The following is a 23,287-nucleotide window of genomic DNA, read 5'->3' on the forward strand; positions in this document are numbered from 1 at the left end:
CAAATGTACCTTGCTTGTCAGTTACAGGTTTGTAACTTACACATCAATGTGATGCTGCCAGACCCCTGTATTTGAGATTTTGAAGTGAAAGCTCCACTTTTGCATGGAGCTATTTCTCTGGTGCCATCATAGGGAAGCTGACTCCTGTCTGTCTCTGCTAAGTGGTGAGTGTAAGACATCTTGAGGTGGACCCAGAAGATAGAAAGAAGAAATGGCTACAAGTGGATTTTCCTGGCATTCAGTGACCTCTCACAGACTTCATTTCCTGTAACCTTTCAGTAGGTACATCATCTCTATTAAGGCTGTTACTTGGCACAGAAATCATCACTGAAGTTCAGTGTGAACAGATCTATATTTTAAAGGAATTACTATGTTTTAAAATTCAAATATAGTTGATTTACAGTGTTGTGTTAATTTCTGCCATACAACAAAGTGATCCAATTACACATATGTACACGTTCTTTTTCATGTTCTTTTCCATTATGATTTATCCCAGGATATAGAATGTAGTTTCCTGTGCTCTACAGTAGGACCTTGGCTAAGGTTTTTCCAGTAGTCATGTATGGATGTGAGAGTTGGACTGTGAAGAAGGCTGAGCGCCAAAGAATTGATGCTTTTCAACTGTGGTGTTGGAGAAGACTCTTGAGAGTCCCTTGGACTGCAAGGAGATCCAGCCAGTCCATTCTGAAGGAAATCAGCCCTGGGTGTTCTTTGGAAGGACTGATGCTAAAGCTGAAGCTCCAGTACTTTGGCCACCTCATGTGAAGAGTTGACTCATTGGAAAAGACTGTGATGCTGGGAGGGATTGGGGGCAGGAGGAGAAGGGGACGACCGAGGATGAGATGGCTGGATGGCATCACGGACTCGATGGACGTGAGTTTGAGTGAACTCTGGGAGTTGGTGATGGACAGGGAGGCCTGGCGTGCTGCGATTCATGGGGTCGCAAAGAGTCGGACACGACTGAGCGACTGAACTGAACTGAACTGAACCCTAAACTCCCACTGCATTCGTCTCCACCATTTGGCAACCACAAGTCTGTTCTTATGCCTGTGAGTCTGTTTCTGTTTTATAAATACGTTCATTTGTGTCATATTTAGATTCCACACATAAGTGATATGATACTTGTCTTTCTGACTTCACTTAATAGGATAATCTCTAGGTCCATCCCTGTTGCTGCAAATGGCATTCTTTTCTATGACTGAGTAAGGAATTGCCATTTTTCAGCTTGTAATTAAGAAGATTTAATGTACCTGCCTGCATAGCCAACCTACCATTATTCAAATAATTGTACACTTTTCATAAAATAAATGATCTTGTTAGTTATCTCTGTTCATGAAACCTGTACTTTAATTCATTGCGTCCTTTCCAAACCTACTTGTTCTGAGTTCTGAGAAGTGTGCTGGGTGGTGAGATTAGATAAAAGGAGTCTGTTAATATAATTTTATTTTATAAAGGAAAAATAATACGTTTCCAAGTCAGCCACAAACTGTAAACAGTTTTAGCCAAATATCACTAAAATACTCTGTAACAATCCACAATGGATTTCTGCATAACACAAAGCATATACACCAAAAATTACCAAAGTAGTTAACATTTGATGAAGGCGTTAATAGGTTTGTGTGCATATGTGTGTGAATTCATTATAGCAGATTTTCAGTTTAGTTAGTGAATTTGCAGCATAAATGTATTGCAAGTTGTTACAGCAGATATTTGGAAGGAAGAATCAGGGACATCACTTTAAGGCTGTTTCTATTCACAAAATGGAAGATTTTCCTGTCACTATATGGTATCCAAAGGTTCCTCAAATGGAGGAAGCACACTGAGGTTATTTTGATGGAAGCTTTTCTCTAAGACTGCGTGGGAAAGTGAAGCAAGATAAGCATTGATTCCAGTAGCTGTGCAGCCATCCTGGATCCACATTCCTAAAGCAGAGTGAGCAGCAGGCAGAAACAGCTGAACCAGTACTGTCGCCAACCGCTCCCCATTTTGGGGGGGCACTCTGTGTTCATTCTTCCAAGAAAAGAAGTGTGCCCAGAAGCTGCATGTGATTGGTTGGGCTGACTGTCAGTTAGAGTCCACCCTCCAGCTCTGTAAGTGACCCTTTATTAAGTTCATGGCTGGGAGAGGAGTAGTTCCGCCTTCCATGAGAGTCCCGAGAAACAAATAGATGCCTCTTCAGACAATTTACTATTTAGTGGATGTGAGAAGGGTTTCCTTTCTTTCCACTTGAGGTCTCTCTTCTCTTCAGGTAGTGAAAGAAATTTTCCTTTTGCCAGTTAAGAAAGTGTTACCAAATGCAAGTTTGTGTGCCCGATGCACAGTGAGGCCAGACAATATTGAAATGTCAGAGTTTGGAGCAGAGAAATGTTTATTGCAGGGCCATGCAAGAAGGATGGGGGCCTTAGGTCCCCCAAACCCCAGACTCCCTGAAAGATTTCAGTAAAGCATTTTTAAAGGCAAGGTGAGGGAGGGGCATGGTTGGTTGAAGCAAACTTCTTGGTGTCGGAATCCTTTGTTCTTGCAGCTGTCCATGTCAGTCAAGTTCCTGTAAATCTCTGTGGAGGCAAATGTTATTTATTCTGTTCTGTAACTTTTTATCGCTATGTGAATAGAAAACTGTTACACCCTTAAAAGTCAGAGCCTTGAGAATAGATTATCCTGTATATTTCTTTTTTTTTTTTTTAGTTTTTTATTTTTTAAATTTTAAAATCTTTAATTCTTACATGCGTTCCCAAACATGAACCCCCCTCCCACCTGACTATAAACAACATTCTTAAAGCAAAAGCGCCATAATACAAGGGTTAAAGTCAAAGAAAAAGGTCTAATATAGAGTCGGATTTGTTCTTCCCTATTACAGAAGGAGTTCACTGAGGACGGCTCAGCCAACTGGTGGCCTCCTGATTTATTGGAAGGGTGTTTAGTCCTAGCCCATGTATGGTTATGCATTTTGTGGTCAGACCAGGAGGAATAAGAATGGGGCTGAAATCCAGTTTACCTGTGCTTTCTTACTCTGACCACAGCAACAGTGCAGTCTTTAGACCAGCAGGAGAGTGAGGGCCCCACGCAGAACAGCCCTGTCTGGTAAAACTCTATTGCCATCCACAAGTGTTAGTCATGTGTATAAACACATGTAAATTGAAATTTTCTTGTAGCAATATTTAAAGATTCAAAACCAGGTAGAATTGACTTTAATAACATTTAAAAAAATGTATTTATTTTGGCTGTGCAGGGTCTTCGTTACTGTGCGGGCTTTTTCTCTAGTTGTGGTGCATGAGTTTCTTACTGTGCCGGCTTCTTCTGGAGCAGAGCACAGGCTCCAGGACATGCCAGCTTCAGTGGTCGTAGCATGTGGGCTCAGTCATCCTGGCTCAGTAGTTGTGGTGCGTGGGCTTGGTTGCTCCAAGGATTGTGGGATCTTCCCGGACCAGGGATCGAACCTGTGTCTCCCGCATTGGCAGGTGGATTCTTCACTGCTGAGCCATCAAGGAAGCCTGATTTTAATAACTGTTTTTTTTTTTAACCTTCCCTATCCCAAATATCATTTCAGTATCTAATCAGTAGAAAATCAACAATAGAAATATTTTGCTTGTTTGGTACTGTCTCTGAAATCCTGTTTTGCACACAGAGCACATCTCGATGTGGACCAGCCACCACATTTCAAGTGCTCAGTTGCCACGTATGGCTGGTGGCTCCCATTCTGGACCATTTTAGAAGGCCCACTTTGATTCTCTTCCAGGCACGCTTCTTCCCATGGTTCAGGGAATTTCAAGGACCAAGGGGATGTATCCTCTTGAGTCTATACCATGCTGCCTTCTCGACTAGTTTCCAGTAAACAGTGGCCTCTGGTCCATTGCCTATGTTTGCAAATAAAGGTTTGGTTTGGAACACAGTCTCACAATTCTATTTATATGTTGTCTGTGACTATTTCCTTATAGTAATGGCAGAGTTGAGTAGCTGTGGCAGAGATAATATGACCTGTAAAGCCTCAAATGTGTGCTTTAAAAAATTGGCTTTTTTAGGAGAAAGTTCTCAACTTCTGTTCTAGACCATGTGCTGGTTACCTGGGGGCCTGGAATTCCTCACACCAACAATTCATTGCCTGCTTCCAGGCTCTTGAAGGTAGACTCACCAAAGATGGCCAAGTAGGGTTGTTTTTGAGGAGAAGGCCAACAGTGTTGAGGTACATGAGCTCTTGTGTAGGCCTACAGCATGAGTGTGTGTGTGTTTGTGTGTATGTGTCTGTGGCACCCTTGGGCGCTGTCTCCTCGATGCCACATTGTGGATGGGACTCTGAGGAGTTTCAAAGTTTTAAACTTGAAACTGCCTTGCATGTTAAGAAAGTACATTTGTCAAATTAAGAGGATAAAATGCTTATTGATTTAACAGATTATTGGCTGGATTTGGAGCATTTACATATTTAGACATTTAATAATTGGGCCTCCATCCATGTTCTTCCCCAGCCCGTGAATGTTGAGGGTAGGTATGCACTTACATAAGGGCACTTGTGTGCAGAGGGAGACAGTTGACTGCCTGAACCACCCTTTAATCTAGCCCCCCTGACTTCCTTTTAAAACACCCCTGCTTCAAGATGATAAGGAAAGCAGGGTAACAGTGGTTAGAATTCTTCCTTCACGAAAGAACTGTGTCTGTGGCCTGCCCTGAGACTCATTCAGCTCATAAACTTCTTATCAAGAGGTCCCAAGGATTGAGAAGTGCCAGCAAGCGCTTTGTCAACCCCCAGATATGTACTGCGTGTACTCACCCAGAACAGTAAAGACACTTGATGTAACCCAGTCTCTTTTTCCAGGCTTTTTGCCTCTGTCACATACTCATCTTTCTTTCTCCTGGGTCCTTGGCTTGGTCCCACAGAGGAGGATGTCCAAATACAGTCACCACGGGTGGACTGGCACAGAGTTGCCCTCACTGTAAAAGATTCCCACCTCTTCTGATGTAGCCACGGATGCCAGTGTGTTCATCCCATCTTGGGCTTTGCAAACAGATGTTTTGAGAGCTCACCACTGCTACTTGTGATTCATTTCCTTGCAGTTACTGAACCCTGGACCTCATGTGGGTACTAAAAAAAAAAGGCTTCACGGTCTGATTGCTGCTCTGTTAAAAGTTGAAGTCTTGGTTCATGTTGCATCAAAATAAAGTGATCTGTCCTCCTATTTCTAAATGCTGACCATATAGTCACTTGACTGAAATGAAGAATTTCAATCTCCCACCATCTTCTGATATGTAAAGATTGCATTTCTGTGCTCTTAGCAGACAGAATGCAAAAGTGGGAGAGAGATACTTGCAGGACTCTTAGCATCATTTCTTCAGTGATGGCCCAGGGTGTACAGGGACCTGCTTTGTAGCCACTACGAATTCCAGGATGAGTCTGTTAATTTCCCTGGGCTTTTTGCTGTTCATTCCTTGAAAATGGAGTAAGAGTAATTGTGAGGTTATTTTTAAGAATATAGTTTTCACATTCTCTGATAATGCTGTTAAGCCACTTAGAGTCACAGAAAAAAAGCCATATTTTTTCTTTGCATAATTCTTATGGTAATTTCTGTTCTTTTTTTCTGCTGATGAGAAATAGTGCAGACAAAAAAGAGATACATATTGCATGAGATTCCTGAACCAGTTTAGCATTTTTCTTTAGCACATTTTAGTATAATCTTTCCTGGACACCTTAAAATTAAGGTCTCACTTTCCATTAATGTTGATGGCCATAGAGTATCATTACATCTGCCAACAGATGGGATTCTTATGATTTAAAAAGAAAGGGATGAAAAATTCAGAAACCAGATTTGTATCAACCCAAGTCTATGATTTAAAATGAAAAGTGCGGGCAATATGCCTAGGAGAAGATTTTTTTGGTCTAATGGAGCAGTCGTTGGTGCCAACTGGAAACTTATGAGTTGGTGAAATTTGTCTTGAATTTTCTTGCCTCACACTTTCTTTCCCCCATTCTTTTATCTCAAGTGCAGAGATTCTCAGCATCAGCACTATTGACATTTGGAATAGGATAGCTCTTTGTGGCACAGGCTCTCCTGTGCATTGCAGGGTGTTAAGCAGGACTCCTGGCTTCTACCTACTAGATCTCAGTAGCATCCCCTCCCCAGCTATGACACACTAAAATGTCTCCAGACATTTTCAGATGTCCCCTGCTGGGGGAGAGGAGCAAATTCTCTTCTAGTTGAGTACTTCTGCTCCAGTGGCTTCCAGTCTCTGCGTGCTCCATGCTAACCCATCCCCAAGTGCCTTCCTTGAAGTACCCATGCTCCAAAATCATTGCTCATTCTCCCCTAAGGCATGACCCCCAGAGGAAGGGTATGATTTGTCACCAGTCTAAAGTGGTTCACACTAATCCATGAATGTCTCATGAGCTGGAACCTGACATATCTACACTTTAAAAGAGGAGTTTGTTAAACTAAGTGTCTTTAAAAAACCATGTATAACTTTACCATTTGTCACTTTTTTTTTTTTAGTGATAAGGTAAGGTTATGGAAGAGGAAATTGAGACTCAGGGAGATTATGTAATATGAACAAGGGAGGCAGCTTGGTATAAAAAATAGGAATGCAATTTACATCTCTTGGATCGTAATCTTGTGTTCAAGGTATTTTGAAATGTCACAAGAGACTCTCTAGGTGTTCCCCAGTTGTCTCAAGCAATCACTAATACTCTTCCTTCTCTATGTCCCACCTAGCATAGGAAGCCATCTTCTTTTATACCATGTTGTTGTTTTTTGTAAATCACAAAAAAAGTATTCAAGAGGTGCAATTCTAAGAGACTGACATGTTAGTTTGAGCTTTATTGAAATTGGAGTGGGGCTAAGAAAGTATAATTTCATCTGATGATACTAAGTAATTTTCTATATAGTCATCTCTTTCTTTTCAGTTTCAAGCCTCACTTATTGCACACAAAAGCAAGAACAAGACTCTTCTCCCTACTCCTCTTACAGGAGATGATATGCTCTTGCCTTAGTCATTTTCACAAGAAGCATTTTGATAATCCTTGTAGATCATCTTTGTAGTTCAGTTGAATACCTTGTGATTGATTTCTTGGTTTCCCAGGGAAATGTTATGAGTTTCTGTAACATGTTAGTAAACTTCTAAGCACTGGGAAGAATTGTTAAGGGTCATGTGCAAATATCTTCTATTTAACAGCTATGAAAGTATTTTTAAAGTGTACTGGTTTTGTAATTATACTATAGCAAATTTGCAAACAATGTAAAATGACAAAAACATAAAAAAGCAAATGACGTACAATTCCACTGCTCAGTCATAACCACTGGTGACATTCTGGTATCTGGCCTTTTAGTCTTTTTTTTTCTCCCCTAGTTATGTACACTTATTAAGAAAACAAACACAATGGAATCGTGGAAGTCATAGTATTTTTATGCATAAAAGATTGTGAGTATTTTTTAGGATCATTATGTATTTGATCTTTTTTTTTGTATTTGATCTTAATGACTGTTTCATGTCGCATCAGATACTATGAGTATTTGAATATATTCTTCTGTTCAAAATCTTGACTATTATAGGCACAAAAACATTAAAGGTGTTTCGGGAGCATATAGTACATCTTTTGTGGTATTAAATTATGTTAGTAAAATAGAAGGTAGAGGGAAGCATAATGCCTGGACTTTGGTTTTTGTGAAAGTAGCAGGTCTGACTAGGTTTCATAGAGAAAATGTGGTATGAACTTCACCAGTCATATGCTGTAGGGCAGCAAAGATTGACTGGGGAAGCATAGGCAGGGCTGGCTGGCAGTGAAGGAAAAGGAAGGATCACTCAAGAAATACGAGCTTGTATTTCCTGGGGCCATTGAGGGGAGTTGGTGCTTGGAGGAGTGGCATGGAGGGCAAAGGGCGAGCGGCTGCCTTGCCGTTGAATCTCATTGTCCAGGGTAAGAAGTGCACCTGTCATCAGCTCCCACCCACACTGACTGACGGTTCTGTTTGGTGAAAGTGGGGTGCATTGGAAAGCATCTGCTTCATACTCCCAAGTGTATTGGGAGAAAAAGAGGACCATTGGGGCAGCTTTTACAGAGACTTAAGCCGTCTAAGGCATTCCCTCAGAAACTTTTCTAAATTATCAGAAGACAAGAAAGGTGATAATGAGTTATTTAACGTTGGTTAAAGTGGATGGTTAGATTTAGGACAAAAAACACAAGCTCATTGAGTTGCACAGTGCAGTTATGTGTGTAATGGGGTGACACTAAAGCCCCTTGTGTATCAAAGTGCTCATTTTGTAGGACTTAGCTTAGAATATAATTTTTTGAATGGAGTATCATATTTAAGTTTATTTTATGTTGATTTTAATTATTAATTATATAGGCTTATATAATTTTTGTGCAGTTTTTTTAGTATAGTAGACACAAAAGGCAATTTTTTTTTTTTTTTTTTTTGCTGAAGATCCCATGTGATGTTATTCTGCCAGAGAGGTTTACTTTGTAACTTCATTTCCAGGAGCACACTGTGATACCAACTGGAAACTGCTTGTCCGTGAAGCACGTTATAGCTGAGCATTTGACCATCTCTTCTGCCATTCCTAAATGAAGGATTGTTTTTCTTAACATTTTTATTTTGTAGTGATTATTTTCACAGCAGATCACAAACATATCTGAACTTCTGATGAGTAATAGCATCTTATGAATTCTTAAGGTACTTTTTTTTTTTCAGAATACCATATGTGAATACTTCACTATAAAATCATTTCCAGGTTTGAGTAGATGTTTCTTTAGCAAAAATCACTGCTAATGAAAGGGGTATATACCTTTGAAGAGACTGGTACATATTATAGAATAAATTTCATAGAACAAAATATAATATAAAAATCTCTCAAGTGGTCAGTTTCTGTACTTCAGTCCAATTGACTACCCCTATGGTCAGAAAATAAAGACTTCACTACAGTGAAAATTAAAACTCGTTTAAATTAATTTTATTTGTCCAAATTTTAGCATAGAACTGCCATTAAAAAGAGAGATCAATACTAAAAAATAGAAGCTCCTGCTCTTTTAATCCTCAGCCAAATGCTCACAACTGACAATCTATCCAATGGTCAAAGTGCTTTGTCTTAATCTTGGAAAAAAAAAAAAAACAACAGCCACCCAAGTAGTGGAGCTGAGGTTGGATCGAAGCCTAGCCCCTTGCGTGGGGATTGTGGAATTGCAGATGGAGAAGCAGAAAGTGCATGCTGTGTCTAGCTGATGCCTCAGGTCAGATGTAACCAGTCAGAGAAGCCTTTGCTCCTGGACAGTCCAGGCAGGCCCAGGGCCTTCCCTCTCATCGCTTCTGGCCAGGACACCAAAGCCCCCAACTGGAGTTCTGTTCTTCCCTTCTTTCAGCCTAGCCTCACTGTGAGCACCGATCTGCCAGAAAAGGAATAACACTGCCAAATGTCACAAATGGAATATAAGACTTGGTAAAATGGCCTTATGTTCAGAAACGAGACACAGTCTTAGCCAGTTCCCTCGAAGACTTTGGAGACCCAGCTGGCCACAGAGCAGGTGTCCCCAACAGGCCAGTCAGGCACATGCTCCATGGTTCACAGGTAGGGCAGACAACATCAGGGTCTGGCCTAGATTCTTTTACATCATTTGCACTGTTTTTGTGCCCTCTGCTCACCCTTTCTTGGTGATTCCCCTTGATTACTGGAACCCAATTTAAACATACTTTGCTTGATTGCAGAAAAGGCTGGAAGGATCTGAAAGTGACAGACCTATGCTCACCCCTTCCATACAAACACACAGCTCTTGAGCAGTGGCTGGCTGGGGCTGGAGTCAAAGCCCAAATCCTTTGGCTCAGGTCAGGGCAACCCTGAGGTTTGCTTTGCACTTCAGAATCCAGGAATCTGGCCTAAGCTATCCTGTACTGGACATTTCCGGGGAGTCTGTCCCTGTCGGCTTCCTCTCCTTCCCAGTGCTGCCCACCTCTCAGCAAGTGTTCCTGGGGAGAATTGCCTTCATGGTCTGGCCACACATGCCTTCGGCTCACCATCTGCTTCTGGACAGCGTGCACCCAGACTAGTGCAGTTCCAGACTCTGGGAAACCTAGATGCCTTCATGAAGCAAAGCAGCCCACCTCTCTGAGCTTCACTTTCCTTAGTGGAGGAAAAATGGAACCAAACACATGAAGTTTTGTGAAGCTTAAAAAAAAGGATGCTCCAAAACATCTGTTCAAGGCACATAATAAACCCTCAATAAATATTAGCTTTATAGAAAATCCTGTTAAGATTCAGCAAAGTCCATATGTTCAGATAATTCTCTGGAGCACAACTCAGAGAAGCTTTGTGAGACACACCAGGGTCTCCATTTTGTAGGGAAGGGGATGGGCTCAGAAAAGTTGCAGAGTTTATGAGGTCTGTGCCTGGGACCCAGGGCTCTAGATCAGCAGGGTGTTGCTTTATCCACGATACACACAATCTCTGGGCATCCAGTGGTCTGACATTTTGGGACTATGTGTGCTCATGTGAACCAATGAGCACAGTGAATTCCAAGTATAAAAATGAACCTGGGAGATTTTTAAAAATCAGAAATAGTCTTTTATTAAGGAAAGACATGTAAGATAACCCAGTAAAAGGATGTCCTCTAACCTTTCTTTGAGTGCCAAAAACAATAATAATATTTCATTACATGAGAGTCTTTCCTAATTTTGAATGATTCCGATCTCTAATATTGATTCCTCTACCATATCTAGAGGAAATGAAAGAGATTTTAGATGATGATGTTCTCAGAAGCTCTTGAATATGTGAATTTGAAAATGTCACATGGAAAATCTGAAGGTCATGTGCATAAATCTACATACGATTGCATTCATGTATGTGTTAATTACTTCCACAGAAATTCAGATCAGACATATGGAAAACCATATGTACCTGGAGGAAAAGCCTCAGGTGTGTGCAGTATATCAAAGCCCAGAAATCTCACCTGGTCAGACTGATGTGTGGAGGGCATATATAACTCCTGTCTTTAACGTATAACTGCATTTCACTAGTTTAGGTGGGAAGGTTCAGTATAGGAAATCTACTTAGAAGTAGGACTTTGAATAATATATAAAGGACTTCAAATTATATTTGAGTTTCCTGGAGGGAGTGGGACTTCCAGGTCTGAGAGATTTCAGCTATCCCACTTCTCAGAACAGTTGTGATGGGAAAATCACAAAACAGTGTCCTGTAAGTCAGGGGGTCTCTATTGTTTTGCTTCTCTGTTTGAAGCAAAGTACATACACAGGCAAGACATGCAGGAATGTTGGAATGTCCTGAGGGGAATGTGATCTAGATGAAGGTGTTGGATTCTTGTTCAGGCTTCTAGAAGGCAGAACCAAAATTTGAGAAGAGCTTTGGTAAATTAACCCTAGGATGCACTTTCCTATTAGCTCAGCTATAAACACTCGTCCATTACTGGAGGTGTAGGCCTTTATCAAAGATGTTATAGAAAGCTTCAGGTGAGATCTGACTGTCACTGACTTCTATGAATATTTCATTTTAATTTTCAGAACCATTTGTGGTCCTTATAATTGAAACATTATCAATGTTCTTAATAAAATACTTTTAAAGTGTCATGAATTTTATACCCTCTTGATTTCTGTGAGTCTAGTTAAGAAGCTGTCTGTGTTTTGAAGTCAGGTGTACCACACATAATGTCATTACCCTCTACTAAAAGCAGTGGGTATTAATTATTCATGCTACTTCTCGCATCAATCTGAAGATTATATTTTTTCAAATGGACAGGATTATTCCAAGCATATTTTTAGATAAAGTAACTGGAAAATGTATGTGCGTAATGTAAAAATATGTTGGCTGTGCTGGGAGGGAGAGAGAAGGAAGGAATAGACGAAAGAAGGGAGTGAGTGAGGGAGGGACTCGGCACCAATAATTAGATATCCAGCAAAACCACTCCTCAAGGAGGGGTGAAATAAAAGACATTTTCCAATAAACAAAACACAAGAGATTTTCTACTTCGAGTTGAGGACTAAAGAGTGTACTCCAGGAACAAGGGAATATTACCAGGAAAGCATGTAAATAAGTTTTTTTTTTTCTTTTTTCCTTTCTCCAGAAAGGAAGAGTCACCAGGAAGGAATTTTTTTAATAGAATATATGATGGTGCAGTATTCTTGTAAGAACTTAGATTGGACAAAGGCGAGGGTGGCGTATAAATAGCCGGTTTGTCGGCTACTGCAGTGATTTTGGCATTGGAGGAAGAGGAGTATTCAAAGTAGAGAAGCAAAGTGGTAGAATTTTTATCACCATCATCATCAGGACTTGATGACTAACAGGCTGTGTGTGAGGAGGGAAAGGCTAGGGGAGGCCAGGATGAGCACAGGGTAGATGTTTGGTGTCTTTTAGCAAAAGAGGAAATGGATTAACTTAGGGACAAGACGATTTGTGTAGTTCTGGGACTGACCAGGATATTTGTGAGACATCCAGGTAAAGGTAGATGTCAGGTGGGCGATTGAATGTATTGGCATAAACTGGAAGGTAGCTGAGGCAACTCGCTTTGGGATTCAAATAAAATTATGTTGAACCCTAATCAGCACACAGTGGGAGACACAGAGCCTTCCCAGTGTCTGGGATTCTTGAGAGCAGGGCTGGTAGTGGGGAAAGCCTGCCGCAAATTGTTTTGTGCTCACCTCAGTCTGAATTTCTGCTTCCATTGAATTTGTTTAGTAGATTGACGGCCTCCTTGTCCTCACATGCTGTCTTTCTCCTCTTCTTCATTGTCCACTTCTCTCTTCACTGTCCACTTCTCTCTTCACTGTCCACTTCCCTCGTGGCTCAGCTGGTAAAGAATCCCCCTGCAATGCCAGAGACCTGGGTTTGATCCCTAGGTTGGGAAGATCCCCTGGAGAAGGGAAAGGCTACCCACTCCAGTATTCTGGCCTGGAGAATTCCATGGACTATATAGTCCACGGGGTCGCCTGAATGACTTTCACTTTCACTTTCATTGATCCAAGTGTGGAACGGAGCCCCATTTTGTTGTTAATCCTTACCTTCTAATTTATCTCTCTCCCACTTTCCCCTTTGTTATCAGTACTTATTCTTACCTTTCCCAAACCTCATTAATATCTTCCCCTACTCTGAAATCTAGGTTCTACCCTTCTACAGCCCACAGCTGCCATAGGCATTGAGAATTCAGCATTTTCCTTCCCGGGATGAAAGCAGAAAAGCACTTAATTTTCTCCTTCAAGTAAAATGTGGCGGAAGTAGCAACAATTTTGATTTTAGGTAACTTTTGTTCATTCAACACTGAGTCTTGAGTTTAGAAAAGAGACTGACACCAGGGGTAGGATTTTGGATTATCAGTGCGCAGAGCACAAAAGGAGGAGAGACTGGGATGGGTGACTGTACTCCCAGCACAAGGTAGAAGGATAAAGGAGAATTGTCAGAGTTTTCGCCTAAGTTGAAAAAGGGGCAAGATTGAGCTTTTATGTGCCATTTTTCCAGGAGAGCCCTGTGTGGAGGTGGTATGAAAAGGAGTAGAGGACGATTTCATGGTCAGAATCTTGAGAAAGAAATACTGTCAAATGACAGGCCATGATTTGTCCACTGCTATATTTCAAATATTCAGTGGATACATGATTATTTTATCTCTGTTTATTTTTTTAATGTAAGTTTGTTTCAAAACTTAAATTCCAATATACTAGGTATTTGAAATGAAGTATTTTTCTGCAGGGTACTTAAAGAGAGTATTTGGCCAGGTAATCAGATGCCCATCCATTAAGGTAATGAATGAGTTTGTAAGTCTTGCACCCTCATGGCATGGCATTCTTGGTTAACCTTGTATCTGGGACCATCTCAATGACCTGTGACCAGGAAACAGTCAAGAGAAGGCCCTATGAGGGTATCCTGTTCATAATGTCCTATTCATGATGGTAGCACCTCATTTATGGATGTGTCACTGCTTCTCAGCCTTTTCATGTCATGACAAAGGCAGAAATCAGTAAATGAGTGAGGTTATTTGTAACAGAAGGTACAGACCCAGAGGCACCAACTGTCTAGGCTACTTCCTCTGGTGAAATACCTGGTTAAGAATCTCTAGTTAAATATCTCTGTGTACTTATAACCCATTTATGGCACAACAGTCTACATTGGCTTTGGACATTATTCTACAGTTCTTCCTAATCCTCTAAATGTTTGTGGCTAGCATTCGTGAAATCAAATTATTATCTCAGTGTTCTCATTTAATGACTAAAGAACTGTGGTGTTAGAGAAGACTCTTGAGAGTCCCTTGGACTGCAAGCAGATCCAACCAGTCCATTCTAAAGGAGATCAGTCCTGGGTGTTCTTTGGAAGGAATGATGCTAAAGCTGAAACTCCAGTACTTTGGCCACCTCATATGAAGAGTTGACTCATTGGAAAAGACTCTGATGCTGGGAGGGATTGGGGGCAGGAAGAAAAAGGGACGACAGAGAATGAGATGGCTGGATGGACATGAGTTTGAGTGAACTCCGGGAGTTGGTGATGGACAGGGAGGCCTGGCGTGCTGCTATTCATGGGGTCGCAAAGAGTTGGACATGACTGAGCGACTGAACTGAACTAAACTGAAGGTATAGTGACTTTGTAAACATATTTTCCAGCAGATATTTACTGCCAAGCATTAGAAATAACATCCAGCTTATTTAAATTTTGATTGTCTTATTAGTTGAGGTGATACTTCAGAGTTGATGTTTCTTACTTGGTTTTATTGATGTAGTGTCTCTTGCCAACATTTTCATTTTCTTTATGCTATAAATGTTTGAAGCTTACAAGTCATTTTGTTTCACCAGTATTTGGCTTTATGACTTTTCCTTGCAAATTCTCAAAGCACATATGCCTAGATAAGGACAGTTTCTTAATTGAAAATGAAAATGTTGTCTTAGGCTTTATCACACTTGTAATTTCTTTTCTTTTCCTTCTTTTTTTCTTTCTTTCTCACAATCCTATAAATTCTAGATGTGATTTACTCATTGCTCCATCTTCTCACACCAAAAATAATAATAAAAAACCCCAACAACAAAAATAAAACAACAGAAAAAGATCATGCTTTGATTCTTGACTCATTTTCCATCTAATGATGCTTGAGGCCAAATACTTTTCTTATTATTTTATTATCTTGCCATTTCCAGCTTCATGGAAGTCAGTATAAATCTTTCATTTACTTTGATTTTTCCCCCTCTTCTTATTGTGCCCACTGGACTAGGAGATGGTAAACAGGACTGCATGAGTGACCTCTCTCATCTGCCAAGTGTATTGGAAAGAACATGGGAATTTTTTTTTTTTTTTTTGCTTAAACAAACCTGGATTCCTGTCTTAACTCTGCTGTTTATTAACTGTATGATCCTGGAGGATAACTTAATGCTCTGAGTCATTTCTTCACCTGAAAAAAGATAAGCCTAATGCCTACTTTATGTACCTTGAAGAATTCTTTTAAGGAGTCCATGGAAAAACATTTATAATTATCTTGCCCTGTGCCAGGGACATAAGTAGATGTCAATAATTGCTGCTTATACTCTTGTGACATTTCCTACTTAGACAAAGCTTCATCTGTGCTTCCCTTCAGTTTCAGAGGATAAGATGTTCCTTCATTTATTGAAATGACCTCTGTACCTGTATTCCTGATCCCAATCCCTCTCACCTTCTTCAGGGTCTTTTTGATGAGCAAGTGGAGGATGGTGGCTACCAGGTGCTGAGTGCCTGCTAACATGGCAGGTACTAGGCAAGATGCTGATGTCTGTTATCTCAAACTCTCACAACAACTCTGCAAAGTACAGATTATTACCTCTTTTCCCAGATGACACTCTCCTTGTAGCATACTTTGTTTTTTCTCTGTGATTCTATCAAACTCTCTTGGGTTTCTGTGGAACAATAAAAATGTGTGTGTGTGTGTGTGTGTGTATATATATCCCTCAGCCCTGGGTTTCTGGTACCAAGCTTCTAAATCCCTTGGGATTTCCTGAGTAACAGGAATGTCTTGTTTTAGTGAGGTGACTCTTGGTGAGTTCTTGGATAGCACCTGGTCACCAGAAAGACAGCCATTTTTAGAAGCTTGGAACTTTCAGTCCCAACCCCCATTCTCCAGAGAGTGGCTAGAAGTTTGGTTAATGATCAGTCAGACTTACCATGATGAAGCCCTCATAGAAATTCCCAAAGTAAGAGGTTCAGGGAGCTTCCAAGTTGGTGAACATGTGGAGGTGCTGGGAGAGTGGAAACCTCGGAGAGGGTATGGAAAGTCTGCATCCTTTAACTAAATCTTTCCCTAGGCATCTCTTCTATCTGGCCATTCCTGAGTTATATCCTCTTATAATAAATTGGTGACCTAGTAAGTGAAATGTTTTCCTCAGTTCTATGAGCCACTGTAACAAATTAATTGAACCCAAGGTGGGGGTCATGGGAACTTTCACTTTGTAGCCGGTTGGTCAGAAGTTTGGGTTTGGGATTGGCTTTTGAAGTGGGAGGAATTCTGTGGAATTGAGCCCTTAACCTGTGGGAATGACTCTGTCTCCAGATAGATAGTAGCACACCCAGCTGGTGTTGCAGGAGAATTGCTTGGTTGGGGGCAAAACCCCCTGCACTCTGAAATGTCCTGCATGTGGTGTTAGTGTGAGAGTTAAGGAGAACACACTTGAGAAGCAAGTATTTTCCACTCAGTTTCTTTGACTTTGAGTTTTCTTTGTTACTCTTCAGGTTCTTCTTATATTAGCATCTTGGACTTCAGTGTCCGTGGTTGTGACCTTGGCCTTTTGTCCTTCTTGATCAACATGCATTCATTTGGTGACCTCATCCTTTTGTGGTTTTACCTGCACCTGTATGTTGACTCCAAAATCAGTCTCAATTTCTCTTACCTGAGCTTCAGAATGACGAGTCCAGCTGCGTATGTCCCAGATACCTAAAATGCAACCTCTTGCGAAAATACTTCTCCAATTTCATCCTAAGATTTATTTTCCTTTTATATTGTCACAGTAAGTGACCTACTCAGTCACCCAAAACAGAAAGCTAGTGATAACGTCAATTCTGGCTCTTTACCAATGTTACCTCCCGTTTATAATTTTGAACTCACTTCCTCAACTTCTCACCATCCATTGCCGGGTTCTGGGTCATTATTTTTCACTGGATTTTATTTCACCAGTTCTTGATGATCTCACTTATTAACCTTACCTTCAAATCCATTATCCCTAGCACCATTCTGGCACCAGAATGTTCTCTGAAATGCTAACTGTACACAGCTGTTTCTTGTTCACCCATCCATGACTCTCAATTAACGTACCATTCCAAGCTCCTTAGCCTGGCATATGAGACTGTGAGTGAAACATCTCTTTCTCTTTCTCATTCTACCCTCTGCACTGTACTTTACCCTCTAGTAGTAACAAACTGTTGTCATTCTCCCAGTATGCCATGCTGTTCCACTCCTCTATGCCTTTGCTGAAGCTGGTGCCTCTCCCTAGAGGCCCTGTTCTCTTTTCTGTGTATAGATACCTCCTCTTATCCTTCCAGGTGACTCAAGTATCTCTTAGTGGATTGCCATTTCCTTCTCCAGGGATCTTCCTGACCTAGGGATCAAACCTGTGTCTCCTGCATTTCAGGTAGATTCTTTACCACTGAGCCACCAGGGAAGCCCAAGATGCCTTTAGGTTGGCTCAAATGGTCCTCCTCTGGGTTCTCCTCACACCCTGTGGTTTTTCTCTTTTTTGCTCTTAAAATGGTATGCAAATATTCCTATTTCTGGTCCCCTCCCAAGAGTAGCTGCCCTGAGGACAGAGTAGCATGTCTTGGTACCCAGCATAGTAGTTTCTGGAGCATAGTAATTGCTGAATTAACATTTGCTGAGCAGAGCCAAGCTTCTTGCAGAGAACATGCTCACCTGGACAGAGATCTTGAGCCCTGAACATGACCACAGATGATTGCTTGTCATCTCCCAAAGGAGAAAAAAAGATGCCTTACTTAGTAAAAATCTGTGAAAATTGCATTTCAGAATCATTAAAGCTGACACGAATAGAATGCAAAATATATGAAGCTCTAAATTCTCTCTGATTCTCTGGGGTTTATTGATTTGAGGGGGAAAAAAAAAAGCAGCAATGTTTTGATGCTTCCTAGAAGCTCTGACTTCAAAAGCTGGTGATTTGCATTTATCCTCTTAAAATGCCATCAGTGCATCTTTCCTGCCCACATGCACACCACCAGGACTTGACCTTTAGGGAAGAGACTATTGGAAGCTGGAGGACTGGCAGACATAATTTTGGTGATAAAAAACTACAAACAGCTTAGCCCAGCAAGAGGTCAGGAAGAAAACAGAGTTAACCCCCTGAAGGAATTCAAGGTGCCATGCACATTGTGTTCAACCATAAGTAAGGCTTTCATGTTTTTAACTGTTATGAAAATTTCTAGCAGACAGGAAGTAAACCAAGTAGTAAAACAGCACCTCATGTCATCCAGCTTCAACAGTTATCAACATTCTGCCATTTCTTGATCATCCCTGCACCCAGACCATCCCTGTTTCCAGTTGCTTTTTTTCTTTTGTGGTAAAATTGAGGCTTTTTACACATTCAAAAGCATGAGACCAATATACCTATGTTAAAATTTTTTCCATCATGAAATTAATAACAAATGTGAAATACTGAGTTGGTATTGCTTTAAATTATCACAGTATAACTTATTTTTTGCTCTAGTTTACCTAATAAAATGTGGCAAAAAGACTCACAAATATAATCAATCAGTTGCTTATATGAATGACCTTATTTGCACTTCTAAATTGTTTCTAGAAATACTTTCGTTTAGTGGGTTTAGAGCAGGAGCCAGCATACTCCGACTCACAGGCCAAATCCAACCTCTGCCTGTTTTTGAAAATAAAGTTTCATTGGAAGACAGCCATGCCCATTCATCTGTGTCATGTCCACGACTGCTTTTGGGCTGCAGTGGCACAGTTGAGTATCTGCTGCAGACCGAGAGGTCCACAAGCCTAAACCATTTTCTGTCTGGCTCTTTTTGGATGAAGTTTGCCAGTCCCTCATCTAGAGCAAGGAGAAGGCAATGGCACCCCACTCCAGTACTCTTGCCTGGAAGATCCCATGGACGGAAGAGCCTGGTGGGCTGCAGTTCATGGGGTCACTAAGAGTCGGACACAACTGAGTGACTTCACTTTCACTGCTTACTTTCATGCATCGGAGGAGGAAATGGCAACCCACTCCAGTGTTCTTGCCTGGAGAATCCCAGGGATGGGGAGCCTGGTGGGCTGCCATCTACAGGGTCGCACAGAGTTGGACACGACTGAAACGACTTAGCAGCAACAGCATCTAAAGCATGAGCTTCCTCTGACCATCTGTGTGGCCTTAGACGTGTCACTTAACCTTGAGTTTGCGTGCATGCTAAGTCACTTCAGTGATGTCCAATTCTTTGTGACCCTATGGACTGTAGCCTGCCTGGCTCCCCTGTTCATTCTCTAGGCGAGAATACTGGAGTGGGTTGTGATGACCTTCTCCAGGAAGTCTTCCCAACCCAGAGATCAAACCTGCGTCTCTTATGTCCCCTGCATTGGCAAGCAGGTTCTTTACTCCTAGCGCCACCTGGGAAGCCCTTGAGTTCATTTAATCCTCAACAAACTGATGGGAGTGGTTGTATTGGAGTCACATGAAAACCATCGGCAGAAGCAATACAATATTGTAAAGTAATTACCTCCAATTAAAACAAATAAATTTAAATTAAAAAAAAAACACATCAGCCTTCAAATTGCTGCTTTGGCACTTTAGGGCTTCCCTATTAGCTCAGCTGATAAAGAATCTGCCTGCAATGCAGGAGACCCTGGTTCACTTCCTGGGTCAGGAAGATCCCCTGGAGGAGGGATAGGCTACCCACTCCAGTATTCTTGGGCTTCCCTGATGGCTCAGAGGGTGAAGAATCTGCCTGCAATGTGGGAGACCTGGGTTCGATCCCTGGGTTGGAAAGATCCCCTGGGGAAGGGAATGGCTACCGACCCCAGTATTCATGTATATCCAGTATCCAGTATATATGGCACTTTAAGTTTTGAAGAAGTAAGTTATTGCGGCTGAGCCTGTTTCTGTAAGTGTAAAAGGGCAATTAGAGTCCTCTCCCTGTGAGACTGCTGTAAGAACTCAAGAAGACAAAGTTGTTGTGGTCCATGCTGTTCTGTGAGTTCCTGTGGTATTCTTCTTTGGGGTGAAAACTGTGGCATGTGCATCTTGTAGAGATCAGGGTAATAAGTGCCCAAGAAACTTCATGGGTTAACTCTCTAAATCTCAGTTCAGTTGCTACAGTCCCAAGTCTAGGTGTCAGCTTTGAAGGTCTAGGAATCTTACTTTGTTATTTCCCCAAGGGTGAGTTTCTCTCTCTTGAGTGGATTTCAGATCATGAGACTAATTTATCAGCCTGGAAATTCAGGTTATACATTTCCTTTAAAATTTGAACTGCTGAAGGGGTTGGCCACTTGTACCCCAAAACTGCATGTTATTGTCCATCCATGGAAGGTTTTGAGGGGATTTGGAACAAGCGTCATCTTCAAAGCATTTGCTGATTTAATGGTTAATGCTTAGCTAGACTCCCTCTCCACCTCCCAGCAGGGCTTGTCCATTTGGGTGGCCTCAGACAGGGCCAGGCTTTGATTGAACCTTCACTTCAAGTAGAATTGGGGGTGTGTTGGCAATATTTCTTTTGTTATATATAAACAGTGAATCAGGTTATGGTCTGCCCCGAAGTGTCCCTCCCCACCTCCCCCTGAACATGTGGCTTGGTTAGCAATGACTCACATGCTGATGTGGAAGGAAGGTGATTTTTCACACTGGAATTTGGTGTACTGGTTGATGAGCAGCATATGCCATGAATTTTATAAGCCTCAAACTCTGGATGGCAAAATATATCCAGAAAATGAAATCAAAGCCAGTATTCATAAGAGTGGGGAGGGAAAGAAAACTGTTGGGAATTTTACCATTTATCTTCATGAAGCAAACATTTGCCTCTTAAAATGAGATATTTATTTGGAAGGAAAACAAAAACTCCCCCAGCATATCCTTGCAATAATACAAATTTGTTTATGAAGATGGTTGTGGGTAAAATGAGGTGATTGTGGTTTCTGATGTGCATTGCACCTGCTATGCTACCAGTCTTTAATGACAATGAAAGGTATTAAGTATCTTCTCTCCCTCTTGGATGAGTTGTTTATGTCATTAGGATGTTGGTGGTGGATATATTATAATAATTAATTTATATAATGCTTGGGGAAAAAATCTCATTGTGCTTTCACAAGTATAATGGATTTTAATGCATATGAATGCAAGAACAATACCAAGAGGCATTTTATGTCACACTAACTGCCCACTTTCAGTCCGTCTTCCCTAGGTAGACTTTGGCTTAGATTGCAAGTTTATTTTCTCCCACAGTGACTAAATTTTATTTGTGCCATGGATTTTTCTAATTGTCCATTGATTATAGTTCTTAAGTTAACCAAGAAATAATATTGATCTGCTATTTTCATCTGGAAACAATTTGGTCACCTTGAATCATATATATGTAGAACGTTTATTATACAGTATAAGTAATTATTTCATTCAGCAAATATTTACTGATCATCTCCTGTGTGCTAGTCACTCTTCCAGATTCTGGGGAATACAGTGGTGAATAAAATAGCCCTCGTGGGCTTACCTGTTAGTGGAGGGAGTAGAAAATGAAACCATGTAAATAACTATAGAGCATGTTAAATGATGATAAAGGCTCTGAGAAAGAGGAATTTATGAGATGGGATAAGGATAGGTGGGAGGGGAAAAGAGTCCGTTTTAGCTATAGGTAGTGGCTTCCCAGGTGGCTCAGTGGTTAAGAATCCACATGCCAATGCAGGAGACACAGGAGACATGGGTTCCATTCCTGGGTTGGGAAGAACCCCAGGAGTAGGAAATGGCAACCCACTCCAGTATTCTTGCCTGGGAAATCCCATAGAGGAGCCTGGTGGGCTACAGTCCATGGGATTGCAAAGAGTCGGACACAACTTAGCTACTGAACACACACACACAGAGCTAAGACCCAATGTGAAGGTTTCACCAAGGAAGACATCTGGGAGTGGGAAAGGTAGGGTGACCTACTCCTCTTGGTTTGTCACACATGCACTGAAGGTCCTATGTCTTCAGAAACCCCTCAGTCCCTGGTTAAAAAAAAAAAAAAGATGGTTGGTGACCTTAAGAGTGGCAATAGCGTGCCTCACATGCAAAAGAATTGGCAAACAGACAGGTGTGCCTAGAGTGGAGTGTGTGTGGGAGGAGGTAACAGACAATGAAGTCAAGGTGAGGTGGGCCATCAGCTGTGTAGGGCTTCTAAAGACCAGTTTTGACTTTGAATGAAATGCAGAGACAGTGGAGGGTTAAAATCAGAGTGACATGGCTTGATGTCACAGCATGGCCCATGCTGACTTCTGTTTCAAGACTAGAGAAAGGAGCAAGGCTGGCATCAGGGAATCAACTTGGGGAGCTCCCACAGTGGCCTAGGCTCAGATGACGTGGAGTGAAGAAAGAAGAGTTGGGGGGACTTCTAAGGATTTGTGCTGAGTAACTGAAAGGAGAAAATGGCCATTTGCTGAGACAGAGAACAGCTTTTTAATGAGAAGATCAGGAAAGTGTGAGGTACCTGTAACTGTTGCATAAGCAGTTGGATTTAGAAACCCGAGGTTCAGAGGAGAGGAGCGGGTTGGGTGTTGTCCTGGGGGCTCCAGACACCTTCCACGTTCTCAGTTCTTGATGAGGGGGCTTCTTATCACACTGCAGCTGCTTTCCACAAACACTTTATTATGGTTCTGCCCTATATTAATATGTCCTCAAAATACAATGTGATAATTAATAAACTCATCTCTCCACAACAGGTGTTGAGTAGAATTAAGTGGCATGTAAGTGTAGACAACTGTTTGTTTGTTTTCCCACAAAACTTTAATGAGTTTGTTTAACATAACAAATTTTAAAAATCAAGAAACATTTGATGGTGCCATAGGATGTTCTTGAAGAATGTCTAACGCTATTATTTGGTTGGTTTCAAAGCATTTTTTTTACTAATTTTCAGGAGACACAATTATTTTTAATTATTCTGAATGGGGGAAGTTCAGATAGAGAAATGTGAAGTTTGGGTGTATTAAGCCTGCTGTGTGTTAAGTCGCTTCAGCCATGTCTGACTCTCTGCCACCCTATGGACTGTAGCCCGCCAGGCTCCTCTTTCCATGGGGATTCTCCAGGCAAGAATTCTGGAGTGGGTTGCCGTGCCCTCCTCCAGAGGATCTTCCCAACCCAAGGATCCAACCCATGTCTCTTACATATCCTGCACTGGTAGGTGAGTTCTT

The sequence above is a fragment of the Ovis aries genome, chromosome X, assembly GCF_016772045.2.
Source record: "Ovis aries strain OAR_USU_Benz2616 breed Rambouillet chromosome X, ARS-UI_Ramb_v3.0, whole genome shotgun sequence".
In the NCBI taxonomy this organism is placed as follows: Eukaryota; Metazoa; Chordata; class Mammalia; order Artiodactyla; family Bovidae; genus Ovis; species Ovis aries.